Here is a 27496-nt window from a genome sequence, read left to right on the forward strand (position 1 = left end):
GGTTGAGAGATGCTCTCTCTCCAGCCCCTGCGGGGCTCTATGGTCACCGTGGGCAGCACCCCTTAGCCCAGGGTTTCTGGCTGCTGCTGCAGCAGCTGGGGATCCATGCTGCATGCACAGGGTCTGCAACCAGTTGTCGGCTCTGTGTATCTTGTGTTGTTTAGTGCAACTGTGTCTGGGAGGGGCCCTTTAAGGGAGCGGCTTGCTGTTGAGTCCGCCCTGTGACCCTGTCTGCAGCTGTGCCTGGCACCCTTATTTCGATGTGTGCTACTTTGGCGTGTAGACGTACCCTCGCAGCGCCTATTTCGATGTGGTGCCGCGCAACGTCGAAGTTGAACATCGACGTTGCCAGCCCTGGAGGATGTGTAGACGTTATTCATTGAAATAGCCTATTTCGATGTTGCTACATCGAAATAAGCTATTTCGATGTTGGCTTCACGTGTAGACGTAGCCCTTGTCTCCTGTGGCTGTCCTTCATAAAGAGAACTGTACCTTTGGCTGCTGGAAGGGATGTTTTAAATTCAGAAATCAGAGCTTATGAAATAGCTTACATTATTATTATTATTATTATTGTTTTGTTGTTGTTGTTTAATTCTCTGTCCTCAGGCTACATTGCTTGGAGTGATGCTTATTGTGTCACCATGAAAGGATGCAGATTTGTCTCCCTGTGACTCGACCTCACCTTCATTCTTCAGTATATATAATGTAGGGTCACAGTCTTATAAGGAAGTCACTCAAAGCTCAAGGCAGCAAACTTAGGTTTGGGCAGAAAAAAACTGATGCACATTTGTAATGATGTCTTCAGATATTTCATAGCTGATCATATTATTAATATCTAACTGGCCAGTCCTGGGCTTGTGTCTTACTGCAGAAAGGGTGTGGTAACTCTTCAACACTACAGGTGTGTTTACGCTACAAAAATAACTTTGAAGTTGCTTACTTCTTTGAAGTACAACTTTGAAGTAAGCAACTTTGAAGCTGAGCATCTACACACACCCTACTTTGAAGTTAAACAGTGAAGTAGGGCACTACTCAATTCTTGGAAATGGAGTAAGGACTTCAAAGTTGGGCTCCCTACTTCAAAGTTAATTTTGAAGCAAGGGAAAATGTGTGTAGACTCTGCTGGGTACTTCAAAGTAGTGCCTAACTTCGAAGTTAGTTCCTAGTGTAGACGCACCCTACATGTGCTAATTTTGCTTATAGGGCAGGCTGGGTCCAATGAATAGTGAACGGAATCTGTGGTCATTCTGCTGTTGGGGACTGCTGTACCTTGTTGAAAAGAGAGCTCACTTGTAAGCCTCTCTTAATGCTTCCCAGCTGTAACTCTGAATCTAGGATCTCTTTTTCTTTTTGCTGGCTTAGGAAGGCTATTGCAGCTTTAGAGATGGAGAGGGGATACCTGCAGTTCTGTAGCATGCATTCCTAAATTATCCGGGTAGTTTAAATTGACTACAATATTCTTTAATGTCCTGAGAGTTTATGCAGTTGAACTGCTAAGAACTGCCATGGTACACCCATGAGAGCTGTCAACATCAGCGCTGGTAACTGCTGTGGGGCCAGGGACAAGGTGGGAGGGGGTCCCTGCTCCCTGTAGGGGTGAGGCCAAGGGCAGAAGGGGTGGGTCTTAGGGCAGTCAGCCCTGGCCCCCCCTCATGCTCCCTAAAAGTGACATGTGGAGTGGCGACACAATGCTATGCGGTGTTTCAAAGGGTCCAGAACTCAGGCTGTTGCTACTACTTCAACAGCAGTGGCAGCTGGGCTCTGTGGCTCTGTGAAATGCTCAGCCTGGGGGCAACTGCTCCCTTAATGCCCCTCCCCCTGTTAGCAGACCTGCTCATCAACATTTCCGTGACAGGTAAAGCAATTTTTTTGAGTAGTTTCACATAGTGCTTTGACATCTTTTAAGTGCGATGCTTAAATGTACATTGCATCATTACGTACTAATGATGGCAATATCTGGTGGTATTTGGATGCCCTTGGTAGTTGACCGGGCTTTGTCCCATTAGTTACCGGATTCCTGCCAAGTTGTTCTTCTTTTCTTGAAACAAATAAATAAAGGACTGACCCTTGCTGTGAAAGCTGATTTTAGATACACTTTGGCTACACACGTGGAACCTTCTGCAACATTTTCCATTGTACAGACACATTTTTTCTTAGCTGAGCAGCATGATAAATTGTTAATTTTAGGTCATGCAACTTACAGTACAGAACAAAAACAATGACTCCATGGAAAATGAAAAACGTGTCTAGAGGACTGAGTGTAAATTTAAATTTGGCACGTTCAGGAAGTCGACTCTAAGAACAAGGGTGGAAACACCTCATAGGAATAATGTACTAAAACCTAAAGTACAGGAAAGTAACATTCAATACCTCTTGAACCCACCAAAGAAAGCCAGCATGCAATTTTTCCTCTTTAAAACTGCCTGGACATAAGTTGAGTTTTCTTCTGCTCTTCAGATCCAAATAATTTTATTTTGTGTGATGCTCTGTGGCTGTGTCTACACTACAAAATAACTTGGAAACTAACTTCAAAGTAAGGGGCTACTTTGAAGTAGCCTGCAGAGTGTCTACACACACTTTTCCTTTCTTCCAAGTTAACTTTGAAGTCACTACTCCATTCCTGGGAGTGGAGTAGTGCCCTACTTTGAGGTAGCAGGTGTGTAGACATTCTGTACTCACTACTTTGAAGTAAAATGTCCGTCATGGCAGCCCCTCCCCCTCCCCCCGGAGCCTGGCCAGCCCAGGCAGGGCTCTATAGTCCCTGCCGGCTGCCTGACAGGAAGCAGCTCCCCCGCAACCCCAGGCAGGAAGCTGACAGCATGCCACAAGCAGGGGCAACATAAGCTCCCACTTGGACTGCCCCTGCTTGAGGCTCCAGTTAGCACTCATGCTGTCTGACCATGATGGCAGCATAGCAGGACCCCCTACCCCAGGGGCCCCAGATGACAAATCCAATGGCTCTAGGGCAAGGGGTGTGCCAGGATTGGACCCTCCTGGACCAAAAGGGAGCTGAAGGACTTCCTCGCCTCGTGGGGGGAAGAGGAGGTCCTTTGGCAAACCGGCTCCTGCCAGTGCAACGTAGTGGCCTATGACAGGCTGGCAGTGGGCTCACCACCTGAGTCCACCCTGAAAGCACCAGCAGCAGTGTCTGGATCAAAGTTGAAGAACTGAGGCAGGTGTACTGTAAAGCCTGCGACGCTGCCAGCCAGATGGGGGCACAGTCTGCACACTGCCCCCACTACAGGGAGCTGCACAGGCTGCTGGGGCCGAGGGAGGCAACCACCCCGGAACACGTTGTGGACACTACCGCCCACCCCGGTGGACACCGATGATGAGGTGGGCCCCTCTAGCATAAGCAGCCCCCCACGCGGGGGCCGGCCCACAGAGACCGAGGACGATGATGAGGGTTCCAGCAGTGGGACCCTCGTCGTCACCCACCCTTCCGGGACACCCAGCCAGGCATCATCAAGATGAGTCTTGCCTGGGAGGTTGCAGCTTGTAGGTATGGGGCGATCAGGATGTCACAAAGCCTGGGAATGCCACCTCTCCCTCCACAGAACAAACCCACAGCCCACATGCCTGGGGATGGAGGGGAAGCGAAAATGGGCTGATCCATGCCAGGCAGAACCCCCTCAGCATCTGGGGACTCACAGACCATCGGGCAGCAGGGGAGCTTTGTGGGGGCCAGCGGAGTGGGGTTCCAACCCCCTAGGCCCTCGGCAGAGGCCTGGCACAAGGCCTCCTGGACCCGGACCCCATCCCGCTGGGCCTGGCGGCACAGGACACCACTCAGTGCTGGTGGTGAAGGCCCATTGGCTCCAGATCAGGGGGCCCAGGGTAGGGGCAGCAGGGCCCTGGCCAGGTCCTGGAGGGTATGGGTCCCATGTAGGTGACCTGGCCATGCCGGTGAAAAAGCATGGCTGCCAGCAGGCTGGCCAGGGTGAAGAAGAGGTCCTCCCTGGGGAGCATCTGGTGTGCAGCTCTGCTGCCCAGCATGTGGTCAGCCCTCCTGTCTGCAGCTTGGCAACCTTGAGCATGTGCAGGGTGCGGCTGTTGGGAGGGGCCCTTTAAGGGGTCGGCTGGTTGCAAGCCCAAAAGGGCTTGTTGGCAATGCAAACCCTGCCTACATCATACCCTGGCCCCTTACTTTGAAGTAGGGGCTGTTGCTGTGTAGACGCTTCACTTTGAAGTAAGGGAAGTGTGCTTTTTGTGCGCAGACGCTCTACATCAATGTTGCTTATGTCAAAGTTGTACTTCAGAGTAAGCAGGTTCAAACTTATGTTGTAATGTAGATGTAGCCTGTGTCTATCTTCTATATCAAGAAGTCACAAGATGTATGTTTTTCCTTTTAAAAGAAATTTAGGTCTCATGAAAGTGTGAAACTGACAGCAAAAGAAAATGAAATCTGTAGATGAGTCTAATTGTTTTCTTTGATTAAAATAAATTGGAAATGAATAGTACCTACAATATGAGGTAATTTAGGGTATTTCTCTGCCTGTGCAGATTGGTCCCTACCATATACTATGTAATGCTGTTTAGTTTAGCTTTAAAAGCCTCTGGGAAAAATTTTCATCACAGGCCAGATTTTCAAAGGTGTTCAGGTACCTAAAGATGCAGATAGACACCCAGTGGGTTTTTCAATAGTGCCTAAACAGGTTAAGCACCTAACTCATACTTATTTCAGATGGATTTTTGAGGGTATCCAGTCTCCTAAAGATGAGGATAGGTGTGTCGTGGAGTTTTTTAAATCACCTCAACTGCCTAAGTGATTCATTTGGTTCTTAATCGTTAGACTGTACTATGGAAGGCAATGGTGACCTTTGATCCTGTCTGCTGTGTTTCCTGGTGGCTGTTTTGTCAAGAGAGTGGCCGGGCAAGCTGGCCAGTCTCTGTCGATAGAGAAGATGGAAAGAGTGATCTGCTTTGTAATCTTGATGCAATCTGTCGACAGATATCTTCTGTCAACTTCTGACAGCAAATCCCTTTAATCTAGGAATAGCCTTAGAGCTGTTGTAGACACTGAGGGCTACTGTTCCAAAGAGAGTTTGGGCTTATCTACGAAAACAATGCCTCTTTTCTTAAAAAAAGAGGAGCTGGTACTCAGCCGGCTCCCCACCCCTCAGCCCTAGCCAGTCCCTTGGCAGGGGCTGCTGAGGTGCTGGTACTCAGTACTGGCAAATACCAGCACAAAAAGAAGAAGAAGGAAAAAAGGAGCACTGTACACAAACAATTAGTTTATTAGTTTGTGGCAACTACCTTTCTGGAAACTGACTGTGTGGATCATAGTTTGGACCATACTGGTCTGGCAGCCTCAGAACCAGATTGGTCCTGAACAAGGGAATTTGCCAGACCAGGGGTGGTCGCCTGCTGCCACTCCCTGAACCTGCCACTGGCTCCTCTGCCAGCCTCGGCTGGCATCCTGCCAATGGCCCTGCTGGGCTGCCCTGTCTCAGCCCCCTGTCCTGCCCTGGCAGCCCCAGCTCTCAGCCTTGCCGTGGGGCTGCCGTGGCCCCAGCTCTGCCATGGCAGCCATGGGAGGGATGAGAGCCGGGGCCACTACTGGAGCTGTGGCCAGGCTGGGAGCCAGGACACTGCTTCCTGGGTGTCCCTGGGTCCTCTTTCAAACCTCCAGGCTCTCTGGTCCAGCAGCATCCGGATGGGATGTCAGAGGTGTAACTTGTATATGTTCATCACTGCATTCACTACACATCTAAGCCAGGTCAATTTTTTTGTTTCAAAATTGTTATTATTACTAATGGAAGAAAGGGGGAGTTAATATTCATGAATATCAATCAGAAGTTAGATATTGTAGAAAATTTATAAGAGAAGCAAAAGGACACTAGGGCTACGTCTACACGTGCACCCAACTTCGAAATAGCTTATTTCGATGTTGCGACATCGAAATAGTCTATTCCGACGAATAACGTCTACACGTCCTCCAGTGCTGGCAACGTCGATGTTCAACTTCGACGTTGCTCAGCCCAACATCGAAATAGGCACAGTGAGGGAACGTCTACACGCCAAAGTAGCACACATCGAAATAAGGGAGCCAGGCACAGCTGCAGACAGGGTCACGGGGCGGACTCAACAGCAAGTCGCTCCCTTAAAGGGCCCCTCCCAGACACACTTTCATTAAACAGTGCAAGATACACAGAGCCAACAACTAGTTGCAGACCCTGTATATGCAGCACGGACCCCCAGCTGCAGCAGCAGCAGCCAGAAGCCCTGGGCTAAGGGCTGCTGCCCACGGTGACCACAGAGCCCCGCAAGGGCTGGAGAGAGAGTATCTCTCAACCCCCCAGCTGATGGCCGCCATGGAGGACCCCGCTATTTCGATGTTGCGGGACGCGGATCGTCTACACGTCCCTACTTCGATGTTGAACGTCGAAGTAGGGCGCTATTCCCATCCGCTCATGGGGTTAGCGACTTCGACGTCTCGCCGCCTAACGTCGATTTCAACTTCGAAATAGCGCCCAACACGTGTAGACGTGACGGGCGCTATTTCGAAGTTAGTGCCGCTACTTCGAAGTAGCGTGCACGTGTAGACGCAGCCTAGGAGACATTTATGACCAAAAGTGATCAGCCCAGTAAGGGTTTTTTGAAATATATTAGAAACAAAAAGGATTCTGACAGTAATAGTGCAGAAAGGGAAGTGTTCAATAAATATTTCTATTTTGTGTTTCAGGAAAAAACATAATCTAGTTTTCTTATATGGTGATAACACTCTTTTCATTCCCCTAATATTTGTAGGGGCTGTTGAACAGAAAAGTTAGGCATTTTTAAATCAGTGGGTCCAGATAACTAGCATCTAAGGGTTCTAATAGAGCTGGCTGAGGAGCTTGCTGGGCCATTAATGTTGATTTGCAATAAGTTTTGGAGCATTGTGGAAGTTCCAAAACACTAATGCTGTGTCTACACTGAGACAAAACTTCAAAATGCCCATGCTAATGGCCAAATCGAAGAATACTAATGAGGCACTGAATTGAGTATTCAGCACCTCATTAGAATTAAGATGCTTCTGGCCGCGGCACTTTGAAAGCACCACTTTCAAGCGTGCACAGCTCAGCGTGGCTACACAGGGGGTCCTTTTCGAAAGGATCCCACACATTTCAAAATCCCCTTGTTCCTCTCAGCTGAGAGGAGTAACGGGCTTTTGAAATGTGCGGGGTCCTTTCGAAAAGGACCCCCATATTGCAACGCCGACCCGCACACTTTCCAAAGTGGCGTTTTGGAAGCGCCATGGCTGGAAGCGTCCTACTGCTAATGAGGCTCTGAATATTCAGTTCAACACCTCATTAGTATTCTTCAATACAGCCATTAACATGGCCATTTCAAAGTTTTGTCTTAGTGTAGAGACAGCCTGAAAGAGAGCTAATATTATGCCAAGTATTTAAAAAGCTAAGCAGGATGTCCTGGGTAAATGTAAGCCTGTCAGCCTGACATGGATGCAGGCCAGATAATGGAGAGGCTGATATAGAACTCAATTTATAAAGCATTAAAGGGTGGTAATATAATTAATGCCAATTAACATGAATTTAAGGAAAAGAGATCCTGTCAAACTAACTTGATATCTTTTTCTTACGGGATTAAAAGTTTGATTGATAAAGCTTATGCTGTTAACTTAATATACTGAGATGTTTGATTTGACGCAGCATGCCATTTAGAGTAAAATACGCCTCTGCCCCCACAATAATATGGTAGGTATTAAATAGAGTAAAACCTAGCTAAGTGTTAAAATGTAGAGGGAAAACTATCACTGAGTGGGTGTGCTTTTCAGGGGGATGCACAGGGATCAGTTTTTGGCTCTACACTATTTAACATTTTTGACTTGCAAGAAAGCATAAAATCATCACTGACGCAAATTGGGAGAATGGTAAATAATGAAGTGGGACATGTTGCTCCAGTCACAGCAATCTGGATTGTTTAGGAAACTGAACGCAAGAAAAAATGTGTGTCTTATTAGACAAAATGTGTACCTGTAGAGACAAATAATATACATGATACTTAAAGGATAAGGGACCCATCTTGGAAAGATGAGAATCTGAAAAAGGTTTGGATGTTTTGGCTGATAATCAGCTTGACAAGAGAGTTAATGTAATCTCGAAATGCAGGCATTGATGAAGGGGCACCTCAAGTAAGAGTAGAGAGATTATTTTACCACTGCATGTGGCACTGGTGTGAGTGCTGCTGGAATACTGTGTTCAGTTCTGGACACATTTCTAGAAAGATGTTGATAAACAGGAGAGAATTCAGAGAAGAGCCACGAGAATGATTAAAAGGTTAGAAAACATGCTGTATAGTGACAGTAGACACAAGGAGCTGTATCTATTCAGTTTGATAAACTGAAGGCTAATGAGGACTTGATCACAGTTTTGAAGAATTTACATAGGAAACAAATATCTAATAATAACCTCTTTGGTCTAGCAGAGAAACAAATAGCATGATTGCATGACTGGAAGCTGAAGCTAAATAAATTCTGACTGTAAATAAAAAAAAATTTAATGTTGAGACTAATTAATGACTTGAGCAATTTATCCAGGGTTGTAGTGAATTCTCCAAATTTTAGATCAAAGTTTTTTTTTTTCCCCTGAAGGATATATTCTAGGATTTGTTCTGGGGAAGTACTGTGGCCTGTGTAATACAGGAGGCCAGACTAGTTGATCATAAGCGGACCATCTGACCTTGGAATCTATGAATCACACACTGTTAATGCCCATCAGTGGAGCCCACACAGATCACTGCAGCATCTAGAGTTGGGTTGATATCCACCCCCACTTTCCCTCTGGTCCCAGCATGCTGCACAACAGTTGTTTGTCGAATGATGCCCTTAGGTGCCTGTCTGTGTAGAGTCTAGAGAATCACTGAAGCTGCTTCTACACTATGAGATAAAATCAATTTTAAGTCATCAAGCCTGATTTTTCCAAGTGCCTGTCCTCACTGTACATTCCATTAGCTTGATTTATGGAGCACTAAAATCAACATAATGTCAAAATCTTAAAATTGTAGTAGCCTGACAGGTGTAGCATTCAGTTCAAATAGAATTCCGAATGGAGGGTAGTGAGGGTGCACCATGTCTTTAAATCAAATTCATCAGCCTCCAGAGAAGTCCTGTAGGTGCCCCACAATGTCCACCAGTTCTCCACTCTGGCCTCTTACATCTCCATTGCTCTCAGGTGTGGAGGAATTAGGCAACAGGAAGACCTTTACAATTCAGCACCTGGAAGCCCGTGGCTGTAGTGTCATGAAAGGCTGAAAAATTTTCTCTCTTTTCCTTTGCTAGTAGCTTGGTGGGGATGGGGGGTGGGGTCCTGTGGTTCTGTGTATACCCCTACTGGCTGCCCTTTTTCTTCTGTGCTGCCTGGTGCCAGCCACTGCTTTGCCCCCATACCATGCGGCAGGTAGGCTGCGGGTGGGGGTTGTGCTTGTGTGATAGGATGAGAACCTTCTTTTCAGCTGTTTACATTTTGTCCTGACCCCCACTTCTCCTCCCTTCCCTCATGTTTTTTGGGGGCTGGCTGTTGTCTGGGTTCTCTTAGGTGGCTGTGGGAAGTCTCCCTAGGCAGTCATGATTTTCAACGCTGGCTGTAGCTGGGGGGGTCTTTATGGCCATGTCTACATGTGCCCCAAACTTCGAAATGGCCACGCAAATGGCCATTTCGAAGTTAACTAATGAAGCGCTGAAATGCATATTCAGCGCTTCATTAGCATGCGGGCGGCAGCGACGCTTCAAAATTGCCGCCGCTTGCCGCCACGTGTCTCGTCCAGACGGGGCTCCTTTTCGAGAGGACCCCGCCTATTTCGAAGTCCCCTTATTCCCACGAGCTGACAGGAATAAGGGGACTTCGAAGTAGGTGGGGTCCTTTCGAAAAGGAGCCCCGTCTGGACGCGCCGCGCGGCGGCAATCCGCGTCATTTTCGAAGCGCCGCTGCCGCCCGCATGCTAATGAAGCGCTGAATATGCATTTCAGCGCTTCATTGGTAAACTTCGAAATGGCCATTTGCGTGGCCATTTCGAAGTTTGGGGCTAGTGTAGACACGGCCTATCTGGTTTATCTGATGTCATGGTTTTCAGGGCTGCCAAAGTCATCATTTTTGGGTGCTGGCTGTAGCTGGGGGGTTTTTAGGCACCTTGAGCGTGCATGTTTCAATGAAGGCAACGTAGAAGCTATACAATTTCCAGTTTTTGAAGTAAGGCTTGCGGTGGGGAATATTCTTGTCCTGAGGTCTTTTTCTGGCGGGTCCAAACCTGGCTGTTTTCTGGGGTCTTTTAGCTGCCCCAAGCCATAACTGTGAATGATTCATTCGAATTTCAGTGTAGAGCCCATGTCTACGTAAACATACTTGACATGGCAGGGGAAAAAGGGGAATGAAATGTGGGAAGATGTCATCATACACCCTCATCTACTTGCAGGGCCAGAATGCTATGGGGCACAGGGAACCGTGGGAAAGGTTCCCACAGTACATTGCTGCCGCACGCGATTTAAGGTGCTTGCGTGTGGCAGCAGTAAGTCGATTTTGTGCGGAGCATGTGGGAAGGTGAAGATGGTCAAAATTGAATGGATAAAATTTGTTAAGAGATCTATTTTAATAAAATGGATTTTATCTCGTAGTGTAGATGCAGCCTGAGATACTTAAAGCCTGAATTTGGCACCAAGCTTCCATATTCAATGAAGAAGAAAGAGGCACCTCAGAAAGGGATTCACTAAAGCCAGCATATTGAGCAACATCTTGCCTAAAGTAGCCAAATGGGAGCTTCCATAAAGTGAGTAGCTCTATATTAAATGCTTTTTCCTCAGATTTATTGTATGTACAGAGAGACAGAACAGTTCCAGCTCACACTTAGTGCAAGATTCTATCCTCTTCCATAAATGGGCCTCATTCATGACCTGTGACCATCTGTAGGGATGAGCAAGTTTTTCATTTTCCATGCCAGTTCCATCCATTGTCTTCTCTTTTGACTGCCAGTAAGGAATCCATTAAGTCCCAAATGTAAAGATGTTTTTTGTATTGTGAACACCTGTCCATTAGGAACCAAATGAAGCCTTCCACCTCATTTCATGTAGCCTAGTAAAGAGCTGTCAGATGGGAACAATAACAGTTGGTCACTAGCAATCTGGTTAGTGCTCATTCAAATTGGTGACCTAGAATTGAAAGCCTCAGTATCTCATCACCAATGTATTTTTGTGGGGTGGAGGGAAGTTACCCAGATAATATTGGTTTTTGCTGGGTAATGAACTAGTACAGAATAGCTTTCAGAAACAACTGCAGTGCCTTTTTATATGTGGCTACAATTTTCAACTGTCCCCCCCTTCTATAGAAATCTTCTTTTTATTTGAGATTTATGGTACTTAATTTTTCTTTCTATATAAATATGTGTAACTGACATCTGTTTCAAAGATAATATAAATTGGAGTTAAAATCAAAATGAATATTTTTCCACATCATTCCTTCTGTTAGTTTTGTTTTTAACTGACTGAATTGTGTTACACATGAGAAGGTAGGAACAGTATATATTACTCGTCTTTTATTTTGTTTTCACTTTCACTATTGGTTGCTTTTAAGAGAGAGAACATTGATGCACTGACCTTTAAGATCCTATGAAACTTTTTTTTGTGGGGGGAGTGGTGGGGGACAGGAGTTCGGGTATCCCAGCCAAATCATCCTTTGTAATTAAATGCTGTTTACCCAAAATTCTTTCTGTAGCTTCACTTTAACAAAGGTTTCTTCTCTGCTTTTAGCCTGAAAAGATTTGTTTTCCCTTAGTGTTCCACTGTAGAGGTGGCTGCATACCAACAGTGACAGCATTTTAGCTGTGTATTGTTAGTAAATATGCATTTAAACACATGGAATTATTATTACTTTTTAAAATGTTCATATATGTAGGCCTTCTTTGTGGAGCTAATGAAAAGGCAAGGATTCTAGCTCCAGAGGTCTTATAAGCTAATTTTAAACATGATGCTGCCATTGGGAGTAACAAACTGTAGGAAAGAGATGAAGTGGGGAGACCATTTTTATAGCAATAATATCACATAACTACTAAATTCAGGTGGTTCAACTCAAAACATTTTCCTAAAATAATAATACATTTTTCTGTCTCATTTCTTATGAAGACTGTAGGAAAGGAGAGTCTTAAGGATTGATTAGAATGAGAAGAAAGAAGTGGCTTGTTGGACCAGAATTTGAAGAGCAGTCTGGCACTTATGTAGTAAGTATATAAGTAGTACACAGGTACATAAGTAGTCACATTGACTCTTGGGCCGTGTCCACACTAAGACAAAACTTCAAAATGGCCATGCAAATGGCCATTTTGAAGATTACTAATGAGGTGCTGAAATGCATATTCAACACCTCATTAGCATGCCGCCGGCCATGGCTCTTTGAAATTGCCGTGTTTCACTCCTGCATGGCTCATAGGAATAAGGGGATTTTGATGTTGGTGGGGTCCTTTTGAAAAGGACCCTCATCTGGACAAGCCACGTGGGAGCAAAACGTGGCAATTTTGAAGAGCTGCGGCTGGCGGCATGCTAATGAGACGTTGAATATGCATTTCAGTGCCTCATTAGTAATCTTCAAAATGGCCATTTGCATGGCCATTTTGAAGTTTTGTCTTAGTGTAGACGTAGCCTTGGTGTTTCATCCCTTGCTAAAATTGGGCATATGCTTAAGAAACTTGATGGAGTTGGTTCTTTATGCATAAAACGAAAGAAGATAAACAGATGTAAACTACTGCAATTCATTAACACTCCTGTACATGGGAATTTTTGATGTAAGCCCCTTCTAGAAGTCAATGCTGGTAACAGGTAACATTTTTTGGAAGAGCTTAGATAAAATCAGAAGGTTGGATAGCTCAAAAGAATTGAAATAAAGGTCTGAAACACTACTTTTAGATTTGCAAAAACAAAATGAACCAAGCATATGCAACCCCAGTTCTATGACCCATTTCAAATTTCTACCAACAGGTGTTAGAAAAAAATTATTTTCCAAAGCGGGCAGGATTTGGCTTCTAATATTCAAAATAAGAGCCAGGGAATTGTGGAAAGCGTGAGAATTTTCCAGTGTCATAGATTTGTCATCTTACATCTCATCTAGTTCCCTTTCATTTTGTTCCTTTTTTGTTTTTTTATCCCATCCGTGCTTTCTCTTGGCAAACTTGTTTGCATTTCCTTCTCCCATTGTGGAATCCATAGCCAGCACACTTATGTGCTATAAAAGGCAAAATCGTGAAAATTTGTCCTTGACAAACCCAGTGGAGGGAAAAGAAGAAAGGAAACAATTTCCTTTTCCTTTGTTCTTTTGGTAGCTGCTGAAGAAAGTTTGCCAGAAGGAGCAGTGGCTGTACACTGCTCAGCATTGTAAAATAGTGTCCTGCCATATTTAACAAAATAGTTGTTACTTTCTGAAGAGTTAAACAGAAACAACTTGACTTGTGGCAGTGAACCTCATGAAGAAGATTAGCTGCAGGAGAGTATTTGAAGTCTGCATTGAAAGAGGGAGAGTGCTGCAGCTGAGAACCAAGGGAGAATGGAGAAATGGAAGTGGTTTTTAAAAGAGGCACGGTGGCCTACATCATGGAACTTGGGTGGCCAGATGTCTGTTTTTTGAGTGGAAGGCCAAGTTGAAAAGGGATCCTGGTGGCCCAGGGCAGTACTGCTGACTAGGCCATTAAAAGTCTGGCAGGTTGTTCTGTGGTGCTATGGTCAGGCTCCTTATTTGTCCTGGCTCCATGTGGCTCCTGGGAAGTAGCTGGCAGGTTCTTGTGGCTCCTAGACATATGGGGATGGGGACAGGGAGGCTCCCCATTCTGCCTCCATCATGAGCACTGGCTCCATAGCTCCAACTGGCTGAGAACTGCAACCAATGGGAGTTGCAGGGATGGGCAATATGCAGAGCCTCCTTGGCCCTGACCTAGCAGCAGTAGAGACCTGCTGGCTGTGTCCTCGGAACTGCTCTAGGTAAGCACTCTCAGGAAACTGCCTCCACTCCTGTACCCCAGTCCTTTGTCCCAATCCTGTTGTCCCAGTCCTGACTCTCTTCCACATCCTGAATCCCGCACCCCATCCCAGAGCCCACTCCCTGAGCTGGAGCCCTCACCTCCCTGCACCTCCAACTATCTGCCCCAGCCTGGAGACCTCCCTCTCCCTGACTCTGAACCCCTCATTTCCAGCCCCACCCCAGAGCTTGAAGCCCCAGCCAGAGCCTTCACACACACATCTGGACTCTGTCCAACTGCTGATGTTAAGGGAGGGGAAGAGGAGGGAGTGAGGCGGGACAGCAGAACCGCAGGGAAAAGATGGATTGGGGGTGAGCCCTAGGGAAAGGGGCAGAGCCAGGGGTGGATCAAAGGTGTTTGGCTTTGTGCCATTTGTTAGCAACTCTACCATGGAACTGGATTCTATTCCAGGCTGTGTCACTGATTCAGAGTGATTTGAAGTGAGTCACTTCATTGTTCTTTGCAGGAAACAAATTGCTCTGTGGGGAGAAATTGGTACTTATCGCCTTGTAAGGTGTGCTGTCATCAGTGTGTGAAAGTACCCTACAGTGCAGGTCCTAGGGATTACTCTGATGTTTTAATACTAATCATGTTACCACACTGATAGCTGAGTTAAGGAAACGTGCAATTATTTTACTATTAGTCTGAGGACACTGAGCATGTTACTGATACACCTAGGTTACGTCTACCCTTCAGCTGGGGCCATTCTTCCCAATGCAGACAGACAGATATGTGCTCACTCTGCTGGTGCTGCACACTAAGACCAACATTTTATTCCCACATCACACACACTTTGTGCACATATGTAAATTCTAAGGCAGTAGAAATAAGGCCTAGGGAGCCTGAGCTGTGATGGGATGAGGAAGATGAGGGGCATTGTATGCACAGTGAGCCTGAAGGCCTAATTCTGCCACATGTTCTGGGCAGGTGGGAGCACACACACCAGCTGATTTAGCTGTAGCTGTTCGGACAGAAACACTCTGGATTCTCTCTTTCCCCAGTGCACCTACTCAAGGGGACATACTTTGTTCAGAGTGGGTCAGGTTTACTAATCTATAGTATATCCAGTTCCAGAGCTGATCAGTGACTGACTGAAACACACTTTGTGACTTTGCCCTGCATGGTACAAATATGATCTATATTCTTTTTCACTCCTTTGAATGGAGCAACAAAGTATTGTGGAATTAAATAATGACTTCCTAGAAGCTGTCTTTATAAAATGTCCGCCTTATTCTTAGTCTTTTCAGGGGACCTGAAAAGCCAGTTGTTTTGGGCTTGAGTGTTTTATACGTCAGTGCTTTTGTACTTCAGTTGCAGGATGGATGAGAACTTTAGCAGAACTGGAGTGTCCTTCAGGAGCTTTCTGAGGCATCCACATTGGTTAGCAATTTAATTTGAAAAACCCTTTTCAGCAAGAATGTGGCCTATTCTTGTACAAACAGTGCTGTTGTTTTTGCTTTTGATCGTTTTAGAATAAAATTTAAAAAAAGAAATTAAAGAAAATGTTTGAAGCATCAGAAAAGTCTGGAAAAAGAGACATTTTCCAGCTTAACAGTAAAGTGTTTGTATATTTATGGGGTTTATTTTGACCAGTGGCGCGGGGTGGGAGGAGGTTTATGCAACATAGAGACCACAACACATATACTATATATAAATAAAATGTTGCTCAACTTTTGCCTGAGCACCAACAGATCTTTAACATTGTGTCAAACTTTTCAAGGGTTCTGTTAGCACCAAGATCACTTTACTCCAGAGTGAGCTGCAGTATGGGGTGATGCATCTTGCTGCTGCACAAAGGCAGTGGTTGGGATGGAGGGGAAAAGGAAATTGGGGCTGCCTCTTGCGCAGCGGGTAACCTGTGGTGACTTAGAGTTAAACTTGTGTGCAAAACGTTGCTGAAATTCACTGATAGGTTTCAGGAACAATTTTTACAGAATGAAAAGGAAAGTATATTGTTGCCGACCTCTCATTACCACAATCGCTGTCATGGGATTAAAATGTCATATGAAAAGAATTCAAAAATGACTGCCATAGGGCCTGGCCTTTGCCCAGCTTCCAGACGATTGCTGCTGGCTCTAGTTCCTTTAAAAAAAGTTTATTTTCTTAGCACAAGCAAATAAAGCCACAAAAGTACTCTTTTAATTCAGTCCTTTTTCTCAGGCGTCCAGGTTATTTTTCATTAGAAGCTGCAGGCCTTGGGCCCTGATCCATGGGAGTATAGAGGGCCCCCTTTAAACATCATGCTTAAGGACTGTGAAGTTGCGATGTAAAGTGCAACAGTGTATAAAGGGGAGTCTTCCCCTCCTAAGAATATGTGTAAATACAAGGGCATAGGGCCTTCACATGCAATAACAGTGCCATTGCCTCAGTGTCACTGTCTGAGCCCCCTGGCCTGCCCCAGCTTCCTGGGAGCTGCCACTCTGCAGGGTGCCCCTGGGGCTGCCCCCCAGGCTCACCGGGTGGCTTGTTGGCCTTGCTGGGCACCAGCAGTGGTGGTGAGGGCACCAGTGGTTCTCAGTGCAGTGAGGTGCTGAGCAGGTGCTGGAAGCCAAGGGGAGCTGGGAAGGAGGCTGCAGCCACCTGCCCTCCCTGAGCCCCAGGTCGTGGCGGCTGGGCCCCTGGCCCCACCCCGTGGTTTGGCCTGCTGCCCAGCAGCTCAGCCTTGAAGAGCACACTGGGCGGAAGAAGCATACGTGATGATGTAAGAGCAGGGAATTTTTACATACGTCCACAACATAAGCGTGAAACAAGGTACAATGGGGTGACTTTTAAAGGGGATCCCCTGTACTTAAGAGTCAGTAAGTGCTAACCTCTGGGAGCGCTTTATGAGCCCATGAATAGCCCAGTCTCCAGGCTGTCTTTGGGGCTCATCTGCTTTGACACAGGTGAGCTGGCCTTGTTCTACCTGTAGGTGCCAGCTCATCTGTGACTGTGATGTTTTAAAGTCAACAACAATTGGAAAAAAAAATATTTGTTGTTGCCTATTCTTGACAAAGTGAAGAGCACAGCATTTTCCACGGGGACTCTTTATAACCAGAAAGCTATTCTCCCAGGCAGTGGGAGACTGTTTGAAATTCCTAGAATTGGTGGCTTATCTGAATACATTCACCCCTACCCTGCTTCCTGCAAAAGCAATATGTACCAGTGCAGGAAGGTCAGTTTCTCCTCTACTAGTCATAACAATCTTCTTTCATATGTTTGACCCACACAATAAAATGTGTAAGTAGCTAATATTATGGATGTTAAACAGAAAGGGCAATTTAACTTCTGCTTACTTCTCTATTCCGTCCTTTTGTCAATAAATTGCCAAGTCACTGTTATGAGGGAGAATCATTTAGGAGAGCAAGCCCATCAAAAGCAGGATTACTGTGTTACACATACAAAACAAAGCAGCAGTCACGTAGCACTTTTAAGACTAACAAAATGATTTTGTGGGACAGACCCACTTCTTCAGATTTACAGAATTTCCAGTCCAGACCCAGTTATTTAGCTAGTCACACACACACTTTAGTATTAGTTTCAAAATGAATCTAATTTCAAGTGTATCTGAAGCATCCTTTAAATCAACTCTGCAAATCTTGAAAATTTCAGTTAGGATCACAGACTCATAGGGCTGGAAGAGACCTCAGGAGGTCACTGAGTCCAGACCCTTACCCAAAGCAGGATCAACCCTAACTAAATCTTTGTCAAGCTGGGACTTAAAAACCTGTAGGGATGGAGATTCTATCACCCATCCAGTTCTTCCCCACCCTCCTAGTAAAATAGTTTTTCCTAATATCCAGTCTCCCCAACTGCAATTACAGACCATTGCTCCTTGTTCTGCCATCTGTCGCTATTGAGAACAGCCTCTCTGTATCCTCTTTTGAACCTTCCTGTGGATTATTAAAGGCTGTTACCTTTAATACATGCAAATATTTATTTTGATTTTCATAGTGAGAAGCCAGCAGTAGTACACAGACAATCCAGGAAGTTTTGGAGGATGTTGGAGATAACTTCCTGGCACTAACACTGAAGGAACCAAGCAGGGAACTGGAATAGCTTGACCTGCAGCTCAGAAACAGGGAGAGTAAGGGAAGTAGATGTGGGTGGTAGTCTGCGAAGGAGTTATCACGAGATGATTGATTTTAGGAACCAGGCAAAAGGAAGAAAGGAAAGCTGCAAAATACACATCATGTACTTCAGAAAAGCAGACTTACACGCCTTAGAACAGATGGGCAAGCTCCCCTGGGATTCTAGTATGAAGGGGGAAGGAGTTCAGGAGAACCGACAGTATTTTAAAGAAGCCTTCCAGAAGGCACAGGAACAAACCATCCCAGTACATAGTAAGATAAGCAAGTATGGAAAGCGACCACTTTGGCTTAGCACTGGAATCTTTGGCAAATTTAAAAACAAAAAGGAGGCATGCAAGAAGTGGAAACCCTCTCCCTCCCGGCTCTCCCTGCCATGGTCAGCTCCTCCACCCCCTCCTGCTCAGCTCTCCCAGCCTTGATCGGCTCCTGCACCCTTCTCCCACCCAGCTCTCCCAGCCCTGGTCAGCTCCTGCACCTGCTCCTGCCCGCTCTCCCAGCCCTGGTTGGCTCCTGATCTCCTCTCTTGCCCAGCTCTCCTTCTCTAAGTCTGCTCCTGCACTCTTCCTTGCTCCTGCACCCTTCACCCCAGCCAGAAACCCAACCCCAGCTCACTCCTGCACCCTCCCACCCCTCTAACCACCCCATCCTAAGCCTGCTCCTGCACCTCCCTCCCAGCCAGACCTCCATTCCAAGCTTGCTCCAGCACCTTACCTCCCACCCAGACTAGGGATAGAAGAGTCCATTTAACTGGTTAACTGATTAAACTGATGGGGGTATGGCTGGGTGCCCCTGCTCACAGTGGGCTGGGGACCAGAGTTGCTCTGGCCCAACTGGAGTGACCCTGCCTGTGGCACTGCTGCAGGTGGAGGGCACTCCAGTATGGCCAGAGGAATCCCCAGCTGCAGCAGCCTGGCTTGGTAGTGCCCCCTGGCCTGACCAAAGCAGCTCCCATCCATGGTAGCCCCAGAAGTGCTGCAGAGTGGGGCCCTCCAGCTAGGCCGAAGCAGCCCCTGTCCCGGTGCACCCTGTTAATCACTTGCAATTTCTAAAATGTGACTCCTGTATATAATTTGGTCACGCTTTCACTTTATAAATGAAAGCTGTGACTATATTTAAATTCCAGATTTGAAGTATGAATGTATAGTGTGTATATGTATGTATCTATATAGTATATAATACACACACACACACAGAGACACACATATTTGTGCATGCATAACTGGCTGCATAATTGTTCATAGAGAGGAGTAACGAATGGTTCACAGTCATGCTGGAAAGGAACAAGAGGGGTTTTCTAGAGGTCAATTCTGGGGCTTGTCCTGTTCAACATCTTCATCAATTATTTAGATCATGGCATATAGAATACGCTTGTCAAGTTTGCACATGATACCAAGCTGGGATAGGTTGAAAGTGCTTTGGAGGATGGGGTCAGAATTCAAAATGATCTGCACAAAATGGAGAAAATAGTCTGAGGAAAATGGGGAGAAGTTCAGCAAGGACAAACGCAAAATAATCCACTGAGGCAACAACAATCCGTTTCACGCATACAAGACAGGAAGTGACTCCCTAGTATGTGACACTGTTGCCAAAAAAATGCAAACATGATTCTGGGATGCATTAATAGGAGTGCTGGGAGCAAGACACAATAAATAATTCTTCCTCTCTGCTCTGCGCTGATTAGGCCTCAGCTGGACTACTCTGTCCAGTTCTGGGCCCCACATTTTAGGAAACGTGGAGAAAATGGAGAGGGTCCAGAGAAAAGCAACTAAAATGATTAAATGTCTAGAAAAAAAGACCTATGAAAGAAGATTAACAGAACTGAATTTGTTTAGTTTGGAAAAGAGAAGGCTGAGAGGGGACATAGAATCATCGAATCCTAGGGCTGGAAACAGGATCAACGCTAACTAAAACATCCCAGCCAGTGTCAAGCCAGAACTTAAAAACCTCTAGGGATGGAGGTTCCACCACCTCTCTAGGCAGTGCATTCCAGTGCTTCATCACCCTCCTGGTGAAATATCAGTAATATCCAACCTTCACCTCTACCTCTGTAACTTCAGGCCATTGCTCCTTGCTCTGCCACCGTCATTGTTCTCAGCCTCTCTCCATCATCTTTAGGAGCCCCACTGCAGGAATTGGTAGGCTGCTATCAAATCGCCCCTCACTCTTCTCTTCTGAAAATTAAATAAGCCCAGACCCCTCAGCTTCTCCTTATAGGTCACGTGCTCCAGCCCCCTAATCATTTTCATTGCCCTCTGCTGGTCCTGCTCCAATGCATCCACATCTTTTCTATACTGGGGGGCCCAGAACTGGATGTAATACTTCAAATGAGGCCTCACCAGTGCCAAATAGAACGGAATAATAACTTCTCTAGATCTGCTGGAAATGCTCTTCCTAACGTGCCCCAATAGGACACTACAAGGGCTCACTGTTGACTTGTATTCAGCCTCTCATTCACTGTAATCCCCGGGTCCTTTTCTGCTGTACTGTTACTTAACCAGTGAGTCTCCAGCCTGTAATAATGCTTGGGATTCTTCTGTACCAAGTGCAGAATTCTGCACTTGTCCTTGTTGAACTTCATCAGATTATTTTTGGCCCAATCCTCCGATTTATGTACGTCACTTTGGACACTATCCTTACCCTTCAACATATCTACCTCTCCCCCTAGCTTTCTGTCATCTGCAAATTTGCCGAGGGTGCAATCCTTGCCCTCATCCAGGTAATTAATAAAGATGTTGAACAATACCGGCACCAGAAGTTGATGAGGGAGAAAAATTATTCTCCTTAGTCTCTGATAACAGGACAAGCAGCAATGGGCTTAAATTGCAGCAAGGGAGGTTTAGTTTGAACATTAGGAAAAAGTTCCTAACTGTCAGGGTCATTCAGTACTGGAATAAATTGCCTAGAGAGATTGTAGAAACGCCATCATTGGAGATAGTTAAGATCAGGTTGGATAAATATCTCACAGGGATGATTTAGATGGTGCTTGGTTCTGCCAGGAGGGCGGGGGACTGGACTTGATTACCTCTTGAGATCTTTTTCAGTTCTTGTATTCTCTGATTCTGTGGTGTATACACAAACACACACAAATATATATGCATATATATACATGCATGTTTTATATATGTGTATACATATATATTTGTGTGTGTGTGTGTAATATATATGTGAAAAATAATGGTTCTCTATGATGATTTGGGTGGTGATTTCATAAGATCACTACTTTTTTATTTCTGGGTACTTGAGTTCAACTAAGAAGCGATAAGCTTGTACTTTTACTCAAATAGTTTTCTAGAAGGCTGGTTTGACTTCTACTTAATTACATTTTTCAAAGTACCAGTACTTTTATTCAAGTAACTTTTTTGAGTACTTTTTCCACCACTTTTAATCTCTTAGTTAATAATGTTTGAACCTGGACCTCACACCAGGGCTCCAACATCTCCATACAGTACACAGATTCAAGTCCAACCAACCATATCCCCGACTTCCTAGCATGGTCCTGAAATGAGTACAAGATCCATTTTATTTGTGGTGCAGTCTGGGAAAACTTGACTGTCCATCCCCACCACCCACACATCCCAGGAAGCTGTCACGGCCTACAAGCACATCCTGACAAGCTATCATTTTGGCCTGCACGCTCCCAGCAGCCAAAGTCAGCAACATGGAGGAGCCATTGTTTCAAGAACATCTTTTTCTTTGGAGTTCACTCCTCTTACAGACTAAGATTCCATGAGGTAGTAGTGGACATTTTAACAGCATTTTTTTACCCATCGCCCCGGCATCAGATGGCGCTAATGATGGAACAGACAGAAGAGGATGATACAGACAAGTAAGCCTCAGACTGGCTGATGCCGCTCATGACCAGAGATATTTCCCCCATCTGGAGAAGTGTCACAAGACTAGTGGATTCACATCATCATGGAGACCTGGCACAAACAGTGGTGGGCCCAGAACTTACTCATGAAGAGAGCTACATTTCTGGATTTTTGTGAGCACTGTGCTGCATCATGCCAGTGTCATATGAGATGTGTGAGGTGGGAGGGTGGCTATACTGGTCTGGAAGTGAGTTGTTGTAAATTTCTGTTATTTGGCTAAACCATACTGCTAAAGGTGTGCTGCTAACAAATTGGGTGTTGGGAAGTCAGCTGTGGATAAATTGGCAGTGGTGATTTCTGATGCAAGTGGGCTTGTGATTTACCTAGAGAAGATGGGCGTAAACAATATCCCTGAAGTAATTACAAGTTTTGAGAAAATGAAGTATCCAGACATTGATGGGACTCATTTCCATTGGTTTCCCTTCTCAGGTAGCAAATGAGCACATAACCCCCCAGCAATTATACTACTCCATTGTTACACAGGCATTGTGGACCACAGAAGCTGACTTATGGACACCAGTGAGGACTGCACTGGAAAGGTTCATGATGCCAGAGTTTTCAGCCAATCAGGAATCTGCTTGGACAGTTTGGACACCAGTTCCACCAAATAGCATAACACTGTCATAAACGGAATTATGGTCCCCACTTTTATAAGCGGGACCCTGAGTACCATCTTTTGCTCTGGCTTATTGTCTTAGAGGTCCTGGCAAAAGAAGGATTAATGACACGTGTAGAATGATCATTAAATATGTCCTTGGTTGATTGAAATTCTGCTGGTTCTCTACAGAGTTATTTGGATTTCCATGCCATGAATGCTTGCTGCATTTCTGCGTCTTGCTGTGCTCGTCACAATCACTGGGAAGGCAAAGGTGAGTGAGCCGTTTGTCCTGACTGGAGCTATGACAGTAACAGGCTGCTGGACTAGTAAACCTCAGCCAGAAAACGTAGCCATGGCAAACGGGAGAGATGCATACAGGCAACAGGAATCACATTATGGACTGTGGTCCCACATTATTCATGTGGTCCCACATGAACTTACATGAGCTGGTGGAAGGGGAGAAAAGCACATTTATGAATGTGTTATGTTAATTGTAAATGAGGTAGTCTCACATCATGTGATGAAATGGGTGGGTGCTGCTAATGCATGCAGTGAAAGGAGGTTGATTATTAGGCTGTATTACTGCTGACGTGACAATGTTTGAGGAAGAGTTCTGCATTTACATTATGCATTGGTGTACACAGTTTTGTCTTGGGTTACTACTAGCCTGCTGTGCTTTCCCATGTGTTTATTAGTAGTTGAAATACACATTATATAAGCAGCACTGGCAATACATTTTCTTCATAAAATAAAAGCTTTTATTTGTATTACAAACATAACAATACTAAAGCATTGCCAGGTAGGCCAGCTGCCAAATGAACACGGCTATAATAGTAATAAACCCCCACAACCAGTAATAAAATGCAGTGCTTAAACCAAACACTGAACAATACAAGCAGTGCTATCAGAACAAATACCCCAATGTTGCGTGTCCCCTGCATGTTTTCCATATACTTTTTTTGTGAATTTAGTGCTTAATTGCTACTGGTGGGGGGCAGAGGCCTGCAAGTGGTGGTGGACTGCAAGGAAGAATGGGTGTGCACAGGGGTCGATACTCTCAGTGGGAATGGGATTGGCATGGAGGTGGACGTATTTGGGTGGGGGAGTGGGAATACACTTGCCCTGCTCATCTGCTAAGTGCCAGTTGCCTTGGGCACCCCACGGTGGAACTGTCCAAGCTGGTCCTGGCATGCATGGCACCATGGAGAGGACTCAGGCCTTGGTGTAGGTTTAGGAGGCGTCTGGACACTTGTGGCCAGCTGAGGTACCTGCGAGCAGATATAAAACAGAACATTATTGTCTCAGTGATTCACAAATAGTTTAGGAAAAGTCCTTGTGGAATCTTAAGGACAAAAAATGAGACTTTTGGAAACAATGTATTGTGAGAGGAATGTTTCAGATTCCAGAGGCTCCATGGACACAACCAGACGAACCACAGTGGAAAGAGTGCACAGAGAATGGTAAATTAAAAATCAGAGTTGAAAAATTGCAGACCACCTTGAGCTTTGGGGGAGGAGGGTGACCGCAGTGTATTACATAAGCCGTCTCTGGCATGTCAGGCATGCCACATATGGGAGGACAGAACAGTTCTAGTGGTTTTCTGAATGGCAAAGCCTGCCATGGCTGCCACCAAAGTATTGAAACTTAATGTGACTTAACAGTATAAATTCTAGTTGACTCACTCTGGGTGTGTCTTCACTAGCCCCCTTCTTTGAAGGGGACATGCTAAGCAGCAGGTCGAAGGAGGCTAATGAGATGCTGTGATCCATATGCAGCACCTCATTAGCATAATGGCCATCACAGGAACTTCAAAGCTGTTAACTTGAAGCATTGACAGGCCATGTAGTCGCAGGCGCCTTGAAGTATATGCCGAACTTCAAAGTTTCTTTACTCCCAAAAAGTTTTGGGAGGAAGTTACCCTAATTAAATGTGTGTCCTCTCTGCTGAGATGGCTATAAACGAGGTCATCTATGAACATGTTTTTGTGATGTGAACACTTGTCTATTAGGTGTTTGATTTCATATAGGCTATTCAACAATCATCAAATGGCAGTGACCTTCATCCACTACTAGTTTGGGCCAGATTCTAGTCGACTTAGTGGTTCAGAAAATGCCATTACCAGGCTCCAGGACCATATCAGTGTTAATTTTAGACATTCTTTTTGGAGATAAGTGTCTGTACACATTTCTCTGTTTGTACTGGTTTTTGTATTAAACTAAAATGAAAATCAGCTGCAGTGCTTTATTTCCATACTAGCTCAGAACAATGCATCAGATGAAAGGACTTTCTCGTCTGAGCCTTAGTTAAGCAAGGTATCTAAACATGTGCCTGACTTTGGGTATAGGAATCCTCCTATTGACTTCAAGAGAGCTACTCACATTCATAAGTTTAGGTATGTATTCAAGTGTTTTGCTAAACTGTGGCCTAGGGTCTAAGAGAGAAACTTTTTTCACGGGAATATGTAGTGCAATTAAAACTACACCACCACCTTTTGCAAAAGTCTAAGCAGGTGCTTAGATTTTTGAGGTCCTAAGTCTTTCTTTCTTTCTTTTGTTATGTTTTGTTGACATGAAATCCAAGGCTGAATTGCAAAGGAAACAAACTTTTGCTCCCACTGTGTTGTGCGTACAAGCTCTCTGATATGTTTTATTGAAATTAGACTATAGCATCTCTGTGGGTCTACACTGGCTCTCCTGTGCTGGATTAAGTAACTTTTTTTTTCTTTCACAATGGGTGAGATGTGTTTAATTTATTGTAGGAAATTCTTAAAGAGGCAGGATCCTTTTAGAGCTTCCTACAATAGCCGTGAAGCACCTATTTAATCCCATTGAATGGAGGCTAGATTTACTAGCTGGGTTAGACGTGATTTTTGTTCAAAAGTCATCTTGGAGTACATCGAAGTTTGAAGATCTTTACAGAAAAAACAAGGAGAAACAAAAGGAGTAAATTTTAAAAGGAACTTTTTCAAGGAGTTTTAGATGTTAAATAGATAGAAAAAATGCGGTGGTTTCACTGAAACAAGTGTTAAGGTGGCAGAAATGTTATTGATTTGGTGGGAGATGCTAATGAAGCACTTTAAATGCAAGTTTTATGGACAAAAAGGGGCAATTTCATACCAAAGTGCAGCAAGGTTACTGAATCAAAGGAGGAACTCTTCAGTTCTGCAGGAGGACAATGTCCTGTTGTCAAATCTTTTCTCTTTTGACTTTAAAGATGTTTTAAATACACTATTTACTAGATTGTGCAACCTCTCTTGCCCGCTGATTGAGAATTTATGACCAGAAACAAACCTGTTAGGAAAAAAAGAAAAACTGAGTTTGATTCTTACTGTAGCTTTCTAAAATAGATTGAATGAACTTAACCTGAGCCCAGTAGGGGGGAGGGCAATATGTTTTTCAAGACCAGAGGCTAACATTTGAGTGCAAACAGAATTTTGTCTTTCAATAACAATTAAAAGACCAAGAGAAAGTGTGTGTGTGTTTGGAGGACATCTGTGGCCTTATGGTCTGCGTTAATGTGAAGCTGCTCTTTTTTACCGTAACAGCCCTAATTCTGAATCATGCCCCATTGATTGCCAATTGTGGTTGAACATATTCCTGGAGGTTTCATCACATGACATAATTTTTTATTAAATTATTAATTTTTAATTCTTGGAGACTCCAGGCCAAGCCTGGAGGGTTGGCAACACTAGCATTTGACACTTCCAGGTTGTGAATTCATCATACTTTTAGATGGAAATTCACAAAATTATTATTCTAATTAAAGCTATAGTTTCAAATTTTATAAATGTCAAGGCCTTCAGACGAGGTGATGTAGTATATTTATCCCTCATCTTGCTCCCAGGAAAGTGAGCAGCAAAATATCCTTTCACGTCTATGGGACAGGACCAAGTCCCTTAAGAGAATAACTGAGTAATACTTGAACAAGATTACCATCTGGTTAATTTACCAAAATGTAACCTTCATGTTCACTGAAACAGTGATTAAAGATAAGAGAAATGTAGCTTACTTTTCCCCATCAGATTTCACAGGGCCACCTTGTCTGGCTTTAAAGCTACTTGAGGGTAGAGACAATACTTTACTGTGTGTTTGTATGTGCCTTGCACAATGGGGCCTCAGTCTCAGTCAGAGCTTTTAGGTATACTGCCATGCATACAAAGAATAATACATTTCCAGGTATGAACTATTTAGCCTTTGCCCTTGGACATACTCATGACAATAATATATGGTGAAGTATGGGACCTGATTCTAAACTGCAGCTCCCCTTACAGATTCAGAAATGGCACAAAAAAGAAACTTACTCGGGAAAAGAAAAATCTTAACATACTTTTTCAAATGTCAAAAACTGAATTTAGTATTTTAATTGCTTACTTTTTTTCCATGTTTAAAATCTTTTTTCTTCTAACTTTGCAGTCCCCAGTTCTGTCTGAAAATCAGAAGCAGAAGTTGTGTTCTCTTATACCTCTGAAAATTAGGAGTACATGAAATCTCATGAAGATGTCTTTTTTAGAAGAATTTCTAGTCTAGTTTTGGACAAACATTTTCAAGCTCTGTTATAATTTCCCAGAGGCTGTGTCTACACCACAAAAATAACTTCAAAGTTGCTTACAGACTTCGAAGTTGAGCATCTACACACACCTTACTTTGAACTTAAACTTCAAAGCAGGGCACTACTCCATTCCCTACTTTGAAGCTAACTTTGAAATAAGGGAAAATGTGTGTAGACTCTCTGCTGGTTACTTCAAAGTAACGCCTAACTTTGAAGTTAACTTCGAAGTTAGTTCCTAGCGTAGAGGCACTCAGAGTGTTTACAGCTGGAACTATTAAGATCTCCAATATCTTTTTAACATTCTGCCTCCAGATTTCAAGTATTATCCTTTTAAAAGGCTTTGTGATAGCACATGCTTGCATTGCTTACACAGGTAATGGAATGCATAAGGTACGAAGCTAAAAAGGACTGTATATGTT

General features: G+C 44.5%; 1 long non-coding RNA gene across 1 annotated transcript in view; it reads left to right on the plus strand.

Moving 5' to 3' along the window:
• The window catches only part of LOC142014376 (uncharacterized), a 73496-nt gene that overhangs the window by 19782 nt on the left and 26218 nt on the right, over window positions 1-27496 (plus strand). The window contains exons 2-4 of the long non-coding RNA XR_012645925.1: window positions 10610-10761; window positions 12110-12204; window positions 22719-22800. This is a non-coding gene — a long non-coding RNA (uncharacterized LOC142014376). The remainder of the gene's footprint in view (window positions 1-10609; window positions 10762-12109; window positions 12205-22718; window positions 22801-27496) is intronic.

This window comes from Carettochelys insculpta, chromosome 6 (genome assembly GCF_033958435.1).
Source record: "Carettochelys insculpta isolate YL-2023 chromosome 6, ASM3395843v1, whole genome shotgun sequence".
NCBI lineage: Eukaryota > Metazoa > Chordata > Testudines > Carettochelyidae > Carettochelys > Carettochelys insculpta.